The sequence below is a fragment of the Pan troglodytes genome, chromosome 2 (genome assembly GCF_028858775.2).
Source record: "Pan troglodytes isolate AG18354 chromosome 2, NHGRI_mPanTro3-v2.0_pri, whole genome shotgun sequence".
NCBI lineage: Eukaryota > Metazoa > Chordata > Mammalia > Primates > Hominidae > Pan > Pan troglodytes.
The window spans coordinates 163743521-163755958 of record NC_086015.1 but is presented as its reverse complement, the minus strand read 5'-3'; the positions used below and the strand labels follow the sequence as shown (position 1 = coordinate 163755958).

The 12438-nt window shown below is 42.9% G+C and overlaps 1 pseudogene; it reads right to left on the bottom strand.

Moving 5' to 3' along the window:
- Positions 1 to 9253: 9253 nt before the first annotated feature.
- On the bottom strand, positions 9254 to 10912 carry LOC100613598 (keratin, type II cytoskeletal 8-like; annotated as a pseudogene).
- Between the last annotated feature and the right edge of the window lie 1526 nt (positions 10913 to 12438).

Sequence of the window (12438 nt, the reverse complement as noted above, 5' to 3'; positions counted from 1 at the left end):
AGAAGGCAAGGAGGAGCAAGTCACATCTTACGTGGGTGGCAGCAGGCAAAGAGAGAGCTTGCGCAGAGAAACTCATTTTTTAAACCACCAGATCTCATGAGATCCGTTCACTATCATGAGAACAGCATGGGAAAGACCCGCCCCCATGATTCAGTCATCTCCCACTGGGTCCCTCCCACAACACGTGGAAATTATGGGAGCTGCAAGATGAGATTTGGGGGGCGACACAGAGCAAAACCATATCACTTGTTTACATTTAAACTGGAAATATTATATAGACAGTTTTAAGGAAAAAACTGAAGGAATGCATGTGAAAAAAGAATTGTGGGTAAGTAAGGAGTACAAGATACATATGCTACGCTATAGGTACACTGATACATGGTACTACGTATATGCTACACTAAATATGGCAGACTACATATTTGTAAGGACCAGTGCAAAATGAAAATGTTGAGCCACCAATTTAAAAACAGAATTTCTAAGACAGTGACAGCAGAGTTTTAAGTCATGCATGGAGCTCTGTTTGGCTGTATGAGTCACATGTCCATAAAGCCAGGCCTGACTATACACAACACTATACCCTTAGATATATGCTGTACTATATATTACACTATAAATTACACTCAGTATATACTAAGATATACACTACAGTAAGGGGTTGCATATGAGTGGTGGGTAGAAACACACATGTGGTTTATCCTTCCCTTTCCTTCTTTGTTATTATCTTGAGTAATAAAGTCAACACAAATTGTATTTAAATTATCCCTAAAAGGAGTTAGCATTTTAAGGGTGCCAAGATCAACGATTTGCCAGAGTACCCTTTGGATCACTTCACATATCACAAGAGTGCCTCCAAGAGGACTGACTGAAATCCAACGAGGAGACAGAGATATATGGCTCTGCTCACATTTCAAAACAGAGCCTATAATCCTGGTGTGTGGTATTACTAAAGACTTCTGTGGCAAAATTTAACTACTCTTAAAGAGTTTTCCATTCTAATGACTATCTCGACAATAAATGGAGGGTAATTTTTTCCTCTTTTCATGTCACAAGTAGAAGCATAAGAATAAAGTAAGAAGATAAATATAAAACAGGTATTTCTTATCTCTAGAAATTAAATAGCTCTTCTAGGTCACTTGGGTACTGATATTTTTCTACTGCTCTAAATGGCTCTATGATATCCTTGACTTAACCAAATAGTAGTGTTACTAGTTGTTAATTGACTTGATCTGTCTACAAGTTAAACGTTTCCTCTGATGCTTCTATTTATAAGCAGAACTAAAAACCTGGGAAGTCTAATTTGGGATCAGTATGGTAGCTATGTTCTGCCATGTAGAACATCAAGTTTGATTAGGCAGATCTTAGGTTTGTAGCCAAAAACAAGGGCATAAGACATTCTAATATCTAATGGGCTCTAAAGATGATCTAACACTTACCAGGCTCTTATTCTCATTAGTTATATGAATAGCAACCTTTAACAGGCCCTAATGAAAGTGTTGGGATAAGCATGTAGGTGAAAGACAAGTGTTTCCAGGATTCAACACTGTGGGAAAGCAGGAAGAAAAACATTAAAAGATTTGTTGTTAAAGATTTTGTCTGAAGTCCATCATAAGGTAACCAGTGGTAACTAAGCATAAATGGCACAGCAGGAACTATAAAACTTTGACTTCATAGGCATCTGGAGAATCTGTTGAAATTCTATTTGAGAAGTTCTCCAAGAGACTTCAGGGTTTTTTATAACATGGTGACAGACTATAAATAGAAATCTGATAAATCCTATGAGGTGTGTATTTCAAGACTAAATCCCATGCCCTAGAAGTGTTCAATTTTACACTATCTTTTAATTCATGTTACACAATTATAATCATGTGTGTATACATGGTACCATATATCACATATAATCTATGCTCAGTAATAAAGAAAAACAACAATAAACACATCAGAATCCTACTTATATGAGATTATCCAAGGCAATCATCTGTTTTAGGACATTAGTCTGTCTTCATTAAAATTATTAAAGACACTTATATTCATGAGAATTAATTTTCACCAGTCTGATTAGCACTCTAATTATTCTCACATTTCGAAACAGAACCCATAATTCCGGTGTGTGGTATTACTGAAGATAGAATTATATCATTTTCACAAATACAAAAAAGAGCTCTACTTAATGCATTTGCCCTTTGTTATTTCCATAGATATTTAACTGCTTTTACTCTAAATATCTAAATATTACAATTACTTTTTGTTTTAAATGATTAGATGCACATGTGTCTTACAAGAAAAACGTTCTAACGGTATCCTCTGAAGGCTAATGGGCTATGACTCAAGAAGTATTGAGGTTGGAAAAACCACCTGATGGGAATATTGAAGTGAAAATTCAAGCACAAAATGGATGATTGATCTAGGTAATATTTATACTTTCTCCCAACTCTGAAATATCACGAATATGAAACAATTCTTACAAGTCTTGAAAAGAGCAGAGGCATTGGGAATGAAAAGTAGGCAAATGTGAGAGACTCTGTGAAGATACTTAATCATTACAATTTGGCATTGATTGAGTGTGGGATGCAAAAGAAAAGGATGAAAAATCAAAGTTACTTAATGTTTTCAGCTCAAGTAAATGTGTAGCACCATTAGCAGAAATTAAAAAAGGATTAAAAATGAACAGTTTTCTTTTTTCCCTTGTTTTGATTGTAAAGGAATCCCCCTGAACAGGGTGACTAAAAACAGAGAAGCTAACCCAGTAGTTCCGTTTTGTTTGTTGGTGTCAGAGATAGTTCCAAAAGGTCAGTCCAGATGGGGCTGGAAACTCCAATCCTCCTGACTGGACCTCTAGGGGGAGAGCCCTGAAAAGGAGACTAGTAGAAGGGAAACAGAGAATCTGGCAAATGGGCTAAAATTCAGAAACAGAGGAAGAATAGTTAATGGAGACAATCTGCCTCTTTGAGAATTGATACAAGAATGAGGACAGGCTTGTTCCTTCAAGGAGCTAGGGAAGGCAGTGGCAGAGTATATGAGATTTAAGCTAACACCAAAAAACTCAGAATAGACTTTGCATGCTCAATGGAGCCAGTCTTGGTGAAGAATGCCATAAAGAAAATAGCATTTGAGAAAACTCAAGAGGAAAACTAGAAGCAGAGAGAAACCCAGGAAAGTAGTACATACATCTATTCAGAAAGTAGTATGGAACTGGGTATTACTGGTTTGTTAAATGCTGTCCTTGAAACACTAATCGTTTGGTACATTTTTTCAAGCAAGAAATCTATAACAATGAATTTACACACTCATTACTTTTTTTTTTTTTTTTTTTTTTTTTTGATGCAGGGTCTCACTCCTGTCACCCAGGCTGGAGTGCAGTGGTGTGATCATGGCTCACTGCAGCCTCAACTTCCCAGGCCCAAGTGATCCTCCCACCTCAGCCTCCCGAGTAGCTAGGACTACAGGCTCATGCCACCATGCCACCATTCCACCATACCCGGCTAATTTTTTCTTTTTTTTTCCTTTCCTTTTTTTTTTTTTTTCGTAGAGACAGGGTTTCACCATGTTACCCAGGCTGGTCTCAAACTCCTGGGCCCAAGCGACCCACTTGCCTCGGCCTCCCAAAGTGCTGGGATTACAGTTGTGAACCACTATGCCCAGCTGACGTGCGGTATTTTGAAGTGTTGCGTGATATATGATCTATTACTATGATGCCTAATTAACCCTTATTTTAACTCTGTTCTTATCTTAATGCTGAAACTATCTTATAATGAGCTCTGTTGGGCCAGATTTAGTAGTTGTCAAAGTATACTCTAGGAACTGAAACATCATTAGCATCCTCTGAGCTCTTGTTAGAAATTCACATCTTCAAAGGCTGTCCCAAATTTACTGAAACAGAAACCCTGAGGATAAAGGCCACCAATCTGGTTTTTAACCTTCCAGGTGATTCTAATGCATTCTGAAGTTTGCAAACCATTCCCTTGGGCATTTCAGAACTAGACCTCTTCAGAGATCCAGCTGAGATCAGTGTGATAGGCCAGGGTCTATCTAGAATGGTCCACTAGAAATCACAGGGGTTTACAGCTAGGCAGGGCTGGACTCCAACTAGGGTTCTAGTGAGAGGTGACAGCGTGCTGGCAGTCCTCACAGCCCTCGCTTGCTCTCCCCACCTCCTCTGCCTGGGCTCCCACTTTGGCGGCACTTGAGGAGCCCTTCAACTCGCCGCTGCACTGTGGGAGCCCCTTTCTGGGCTGGCCAAGGCCGGAGCCGGCTCCCTCAGCTTGCGGGGAGGGGTGTAGGGAGAGGTGTGGGCGGGAACCGGGGCTGCGTGCAGTGCTTGCGGGCCAGCGTGAGTTCTGGGTGGGCGTGGGCTCGGTGGACCCCGCACTCGAAGCGGCCGCCGGCCCCACCGGCCCCGGCAGTGAGGGGCTTAGCACCTGGGCCAGCAGCTGCTGTGCTCAATTTCTCCCGGGCCTTAGCTGCCTTCCCGCGGGGCAGGGCTCGGGACCTGAAGCCCGCCATGCCTGAGCCTCCCCCCGGCTCCGTGGGCTCCTGTGCAGCCCGAGCCTCCCCGACGAGTGCCGCCCCCTGCTCCACGGCGCCCAGTCCCATCGACCACCCAAGGGCTGAGGAGTGTGGGCACACGGCGTGGGACAGGCAGGCAGCTCCACCTGCAGCCCAGGTGCGGGATCCACTGGGGGAAGCCAGCTGGGCTCCTGAGTCTGGTGGGGATGTGGAGAACCTTTATGTCTAGCTCCGGGATTGTAAATACACCAATCCGCACTCTGTATCTAGCTCAAGGTTTGTAAACACACCAATCAGCACCCTGTGACTACCTCAGGGTTTGTGAATGCACCAATTGACACTCTGTATCTAGCTACTCTGGTGGGGGCTTGGAGAACCTTTGTGTTCACACTCTGTATCTAGCTAATCTGGTGGGGAGGTGGAGAACCTTTGTGTCTAGCTCAGGGATTGTAAACGCACCAATCAGTGCCCTGTCAAAACAGACCACTCGGCTCTACCAATCAGCAGGATGTGGGTAGGGCCAGATAAGAGAATAAAAGCAGGCTGTCCAAGCCAGCAGCGGCAACCCGCTCGGGTCCCTTTCCACACTGTGGCAGCTTAGTTCTTTCTCTCTTTGCAATAAATCTTGCTGCTGCTGACTCTGGGTCCACAGTGCCTTTATGAGCTGTAATACTCACCGCGAAGGTCTGCAGCTTCACTGCTGAGCCAGCGAGACCACGAATCCACCAGAAGGAAGAAACTCCGAACACATCCGAACATCAAAAGGAACAAACTCCAGACACGCCGCCTTTAAGAACTGTAACACTCACCACGAGGGTCCGTGGCTTCATTCTTGAAGTCAGTGAGACCAAGAACCCACCAATTCCAGACACACTAGCACCTGTTAGTTGTGTAGGGTCTTGAGCAAATTACTTCCCTTCTTTGAACCTCAGGTTCCTCATACAGAAAATGGAAATGTCTACCTTTAAAGGTTGCTATGCACAGTGAAGTTTATGTATCTCCATGGTAATTAGGAGTGCCAGCTCTGGTGTCATGCCCAGTTCAAATGCCAGCTACTGTGTGATCTTGGGCAAATTACTAAACTTCTTTGTTCTTCAATTTTCTCATCTGTAAAGTGAGTATACTTAACTCATAGCGTGGTGGTGAGAATTCAATGAGTTAACATACATATATTGCATACATACATTATCTATATAAAGTATTTTTTTATTATTATTTGTATTTCTGCTATTATAGGCAGGTAATAGTTATTGAGCACTTACGTTGCAGTCTTTTTTTTTTTTTTTTTTTTTTTTTTTTTTTTTGAGACAGAGTCTTGCTCTGTTGCCCAGGCTGGAGTGCAGTGGCGTGATCTCGGCTCACTGCAACCTCCCCCTCTCCGGTTCAAGTGATTCTCCTTCTGCCTCAGCCTCCTGAGTAGCTGGGATTACAGGTGCTTTTTATGCCTGCCAGCCCGGGTGCAGTGGCCCACACCTGTAATCCCAAAACTTTGGGAGGCCGAGGCAGGCGGATCACTTGAGGTCAGGAGTTTGAGACCAGCCTGGCCAACATGGTGAAACCCCGTCTCTGCTAAAATACAAAAATTAGCTGGATGTGGCGGCTCGCGCCTACTCGGGAGGCTGAGGCAGGAGGAAAATCACTTGAACCCAGGAGGCGGAAGTTGCAGTGAGCCGAGATCGCGCCACTGCACTCCAGCCTGGGCAACAGAGCGAAACTCCATCTCTAAAAAAAAAAGACTGACTGCCATGAAAGTGCTCATTAACTATTACCTGCCTATAATAGCAGAAATACAAAATAAATACAAATAATGATAATAAAATACCTAAACCTAGAATACAGTAGGTGCTCCATATTTGGTAACAACTGTCATCACTGTCATTATAGAATTTTTTCCTGTAAAGTATAAGGTTATAAAAGGTTCCAATACATGGATATTGCCTCATACTTTCATATATTCTTTACATTCTAATGTCTTGCCTCCCCTCTGAATAACCTCTGTGGATTATATCAATATCAATTTCCTTGTTTTGATAATGTACTACAGTTATACAAGATGATACCATTGGGAGAGACTCAGTAGAGGACATATGGGATCTCCTTGTACATTTTTTTGGAACTCTTGTGAATCTGTAATTAGTTTAAAATAAAAAGTTTAAACAACAAAAAAAGATAGGGGTAGGGAGCTTGTCTGAAATGAGACTATTGGGCCTGGAGGCTGGGCCTATAATTCTGTTTTTCTCCAATTAAATAGTTAAAATTAAGTTAAAAAAAAAAAACCTAAAGAAAAACTAGATTCATCCCTCTCAATCAAATTAACATCAATGGTCAGGCGCAGCAGCTCACGCCTGTAATCCTAGCACTTTGGGAGGCCAAGGCAGGCGGGTCACTTGAGGTCAGGAGTTTGAAACCAGGTTGGCCAACCCAGTGAAACCATGTCTCCACTAAAAATACAAAAAAGTTAGCCGGGCATGGTGGCAGGCGCCTGTAATCCCAGCTACTCGGGAGGCTGAGGCGGGAGAATCACTTGAACTTGGGAGGCGGAGGTTGCAGTAAGCGGAGATCACCCCACTGTACTCCATCCTGGGCAACAGAGTGAGACTCTGTCTCAAAAATAATAATAATAATAACATCAATGGCTAGCCTTTTAATTTATCATCTTTTACCAGGGGCTTCAGTCAAAATTATCTGCCTATAATAGCAGAAATAGAAATAACAATAATAATTTTAAAAGAAAACACTTTGCATAGATAAAACACCTAGACCTAGAACATGGTAGGTGCTCAATATTTGGTAACAATTGTTTCTCCAGGCTCCCCAAGTTATAAGTCAGAAAAGTCTGGCAATGAAAATGAATGAATGAAGTCCCTACTACCTGATCAACTTTGTTTTCCAGAGAAAATAAAGGTATATTACCAAAGGCTTAATATTTTTCTCTCAAAAAAGCAGCAGTCCAACTGTAACAAAAACAATTATATTTTAGTAAGATTTAGCAACATATAAAATTCCTGAGGCTGGGCGCAGTACCATGCCTGTAATCCTAGCACTTTGGGAGGCCGAGGTGGGTGGATCACAAGGTCAGGAGTTCAAGACCAGCCTGACCAACATGGTAAAACCCCGTCTCTACTAAAAATACAAAAATTAGCCGGGTGTGGTGGCGAGTGCCTGTAATCGCAGCTACGTGGGAGACTGAGGCAGGAGAATTGCTTGAACCCAGGAGGCAGAGGTTGCAGTGAGCCGAGATCGCACCACTGCACTCTAGCCTGGGAAACAGAGTGAAACCCTATCTCAAAAAAAAAAAAAAAAAAAGTAAGAAATTCCTTCTTTTTTCAGCCAACACTACCCAGGCTTTTGCTCCGGAAATCAAACATAATCTAAGGTATTCCCCCAAACAGTAACAGAAACCATAGGATCCATATTACAAAGAAAGATTCTATAATCTTCAGTTTAATGCATATATCATGAGAAGAGTCTAAACTGCTTAACAAGTATAATTATTTTTGAGATTGCATTTGATCAACCAAAATCCTGTGTAAGTCTTCACAAATCCTTTCACAAATGTCTGTTGCAGAACAGTTTCTTTATTCAGAAAGTGACTGAAAGAGAATTTCATGACACACTGAAAGCAAGTATCTCTATAATATTTTAGACTTTCCCAATACCAAGAGTGATTACAAGTCAGAAGATCATTACCTAACACCAAATAGCCTATTGCAAAACAGGTCTCAGATACAGAATAGGTTTTCTGGTGTTTGGTTATAACAACTATACTTCATATACATAAAAAAGCATTTTTGTTATATAGTCTGTGTTAGTTATGTACTAAATGTTTGTGTTCCCCCAAAATTTATGTTGAAATCTTAAGCCCCAATGTGATGGCGTTAAGGGTGAGGTTTGAGGGAAGTAATTAGATCATGATGGTGAAGCCCTCATGAGTGGGATTAGTGCCCGTATAAGAGAAATGAGAGCTTGCTCCCTGGCTACTATCCAATATACAAGGATACAATAAGTAGATAGCCATCTCCAAACCAGGAAGTGAGTTCTCACCAGATACCAGATCGGCCTTAATAATGGACTTCACGTCCTCCCTAACTGTGAGAAATAAATGTTTGTTTAAGCCACTCAGTTTGTGGTAATTAATTATCACATCCCAAATTAAGATAATATTGAAATGGTTAATAATTCTGCATTTTACTTCCTTAGTTCAGCAAGTTAAATTGAAACCTCCTAATCAGTTAGATCTACCATATATTGCTAATTCAATTACCAATCAGCATGTAGAGCTATTACCAACTCCCTGAAGGACTTCTTTGCCCATTTGATAAATTATGTATCTTCTATCTGGGAAGAACTGTAAGTATAGACACTAAACATGTAAACTTGGCAAACGAGTAGTGACAATTTCAAGTAATAAATTTAAGCCAATAGACTCAGAATTATAATTAAGGATAATTGTTTAACGAAGTGTGTCACAACTACTTTTAAATACATAGGGGGTTTTGCCCTGAAATGTATGTCTGATTTATTCCCTAAACTTTCACCCCAGAATGAGCTTGATATCAAATCAAGAATTTATATAAATAGAAGGAACTCAGTAAACTAGAAGCAATAACGACTCAATCCACAATTTTTTTGTTGTTGTTGTGGAGCTAGCTGAGGTTTTATTTTGGACCAAAAAAAAAAAACCCACAATTGTTTTCTAGCTGGAAGCATGGGCAAGGGGGGTCCCCAGACAGTAAACTCCCCCACGGGTGGGTTGAGCCTCAGGTGGGGGGTCTCCTGTTGTCTGTGCTTCCCCACACAGCAGCCTCCCTCCTGGAGTCTGTGGCAGCCACAGGAGGGGCAGACTAGGAGGAGCTGCCACAGTTGTTCACTTGGGCAGGAAGTCAGAGGACTCAGACACCAGCTTCCCATCGCGGGTCTTGATCTTCTTCACAACCACGGCCCTGGTGGAGCTGGTGCACCTGAAGGAGCTGAAGCCTGTGCCAGAGCCAAAGCTGGAGCCCAGGCCATAGCTGAGGTCACGAGTTGTGAGGCCCACATAGGCCGAGCTCAGATCACCTGCATAGCCGCTGGTGGTCTTCGTATGGATACTCATGCTCTGCATCCCAGACTCCAGCTGGCTCTCCTAGCTCTCCCGCAGCTTTCTGTAGGTGGCGACCTCCATTTCCAGGGCCAGCTTGACGTTCATCAGCTCCTGGTACTCACACGCTGCAGAGTGGCCTCCAGCTTGGAGAGCTTGGCATTGGCATCCTTAACGGCCAGCTCCCCACGATGCTCAGCATCTGGGACGGTGGCCTGCAGGGAAGCCCCCTGGCCTTGGAGGCCCTCAATCTCAGCCTGGAGCTGGCTGATGTTCCGGTTCATCTTGGAGATCTGAGTCTTTGTATGCCGCAGGTCATCCCTGTGCTTCCTAGCCAGCGTCTGCAGCTCCACATACTTGATCTGGTACGTGCTCTCAGCCTCAGCCCGGCTGCAGTTGGCAACCTCCTTGTACTGCCTCTTTACCTCAGCGATGATGCTGTCCATGTCCAGGAGTGGCTGCTGTCCATGGACAGCACCACAGACATGTTGGAGATCTGGGACTGCAGCTCCTGGATCTCCACTTCATACAGTCGGCCCTTCCAGGTGAGACTCCAGCTCTACGTTGTTCATGTAAGTTTCATCCACATCCTTCTTGATGAGGACAAATTAATTCTCCATCTCTGTAGGCTTATTGATCTCATCCTCATACTTGTTCCTGAAGTCCTCCACCAGCCCCTGCACGTTGCCAAGCTCCGCTTCCAGCTTCAGCTTCTCCTGGCTCCAGCAGCCGCCTAAGGTTGTTGATATAGCTCCCGAACATGTTGTCCATGTTGCTCCCAGCCATCTTGTGCTGCTGCAGATGGCTCCACTTGGTCTCCAGCACCTTGTTCTGCTGCTCCAGGAACCATACCTTGTCTGTGAAGGAGGCAAACTTGTTGTTGAGGGTCTTGATCTGCTCCTTCTCCTGGGTGTATACAGCCTGGATGTTGGAGTCCACCTCCAGGTTAAGGGGGCTCAGCAGGCTCTGGTTTACCATGATGGTGGTGATGCCTCGCATACTGCTGGCCCCACCATAGCCTCCGCCCAGGCCACCCCAGAAGCTGCACAGTGAAGCTCCCCACTAGGGAGAAGCTCAAGGAGCTGGTGCAGGCACTGGGCCCACTAGTGTAGGGGTGGCTGCTGAGAGCCTGGGGGCCAAAGGTGGACACCTTGTAGGACTTCTGGATCACCCTGATGGACATGGTGGAGGCAGGAGTGGAGGCAGCAGGCTAAACCAGGTGGAGATTCCAGAAGGAGCAGAGAAGCTGCTTCTTGATCTCAATCCACATTTTTATCAAGAGGGGTTAGCTTGCTTTTCAATTTAAGTGGAGGCCTGTGGCATTTCTGTAATACTTAAAGGCATTTTTTCTGGTTTTCCTGACTCCTGCTTTAGGGGCATATGTTCTTGCATTTGACAAATAGTCCCTGAGTACTTATGTGCCAAGTACTATTAGGTGCTGAGTATACAGTAGTGAACAAAACAACTATGGTTCTTGACTTCAGAGAGCTTACTGTCTAGGGAGGAAGACAGATTTTAGATAAATAAAATTATAAATTGCGGTTATTTCCTATTTGTATTGCATCTTTCTCAGCTGGTAACTAATTACAACTCTTTTTTAGGAGTCTTCTGCAGAGAGAAAACTCGGGTTGTTGTTTAATCATCAGAGACACTCAGTTGTAGCTGGAGACATGAAGACATATAACAGACACGTCTATAAACTTCATCATGAAAGCTACCATGAAATGTATTCCAAGAAGTACAAAATGTTCATCTATTGATATGTTGACAAGATAACTTTTACTCATAGGGTGGGAATTCGCTGGTAATGTGTTTTCTTGAACACTGCTTATGATAAAATCCATGATGGCGCAAAATACATACATACTCCAGCTTTTCAAGTGAATTTTCTTATCCTAAACTCATTTTGAAAAACACCAGTGCTCTGGTATGCAAATACAATGTTACTTCAGTTAAATGAGTCTTTGAAGAATAACAGTTTATAATGAACATCATCATTTGTATTTAAGATCTGTTCTAAATTTATATTCAAGTTAACCTTCAGTGTGAGTTATTTCCAGGCACAGCTTCTGTTGTCCATAGCCCAGTTGATGGTATATAAAGTACTGACGACTTTAAAGGTACTACTCTGCTTCCTAAGTTTTTAACCTTCCTTTCCCCCACTACAATATCCTCTCCAAAGTGATCCCTAAAGTACTCCGGCTCTTTTCATTGCCTCTCCCCCAAAGGAAACTCAGTTGTTCATATCTGTTAAACCCACTAACTTCTTCCATTTTAACTTAAAAAAAAATTCCCCTCTGTTGCCTTTAAAAGTGTTTCCTTAAGGAAGATCTGCATTTTAAACACTTATCTGCACGTTGTTCTACTAAAAAAATATACTAGAAAGGACCGAGAGTCAACGATTCTGAAGGAGTTTGTACCAGGGTCTCTTCTCCCTACCTCGTCAAGTTTAAACACACCCAACGCCTCGATTCCTTGCTTCCGACCCGAGTTGCTGCTTTACATATCCCTGTACATTTGAGGTGTTATTCGTTGATATTTCAATATATTTTAAAATAATTTTCCATTTCTGTTTTGTTAAATTTTTGAATACGTTCTTTTGTATCTCGTGTCATTTCTGCCTCTGGTAATGTTGTCCTTGGTATCCTTGGAACTCATTTCCTTTCTCAACACACAATATTCCCTGTCAGCTGCCACGGGCCCCGCCCTCCAGAAGTTCATACTTTGTGGTCAAGCAGCTTCTTTAACTTTTTAAGACGAATTACCTAGGAAGTGCTATTGTCCCAGAATCACCAGCTCTGCCTAAATTCCTACCTGTTGCGGGTGCTTAGTCACAGAAGATGAATCAGATT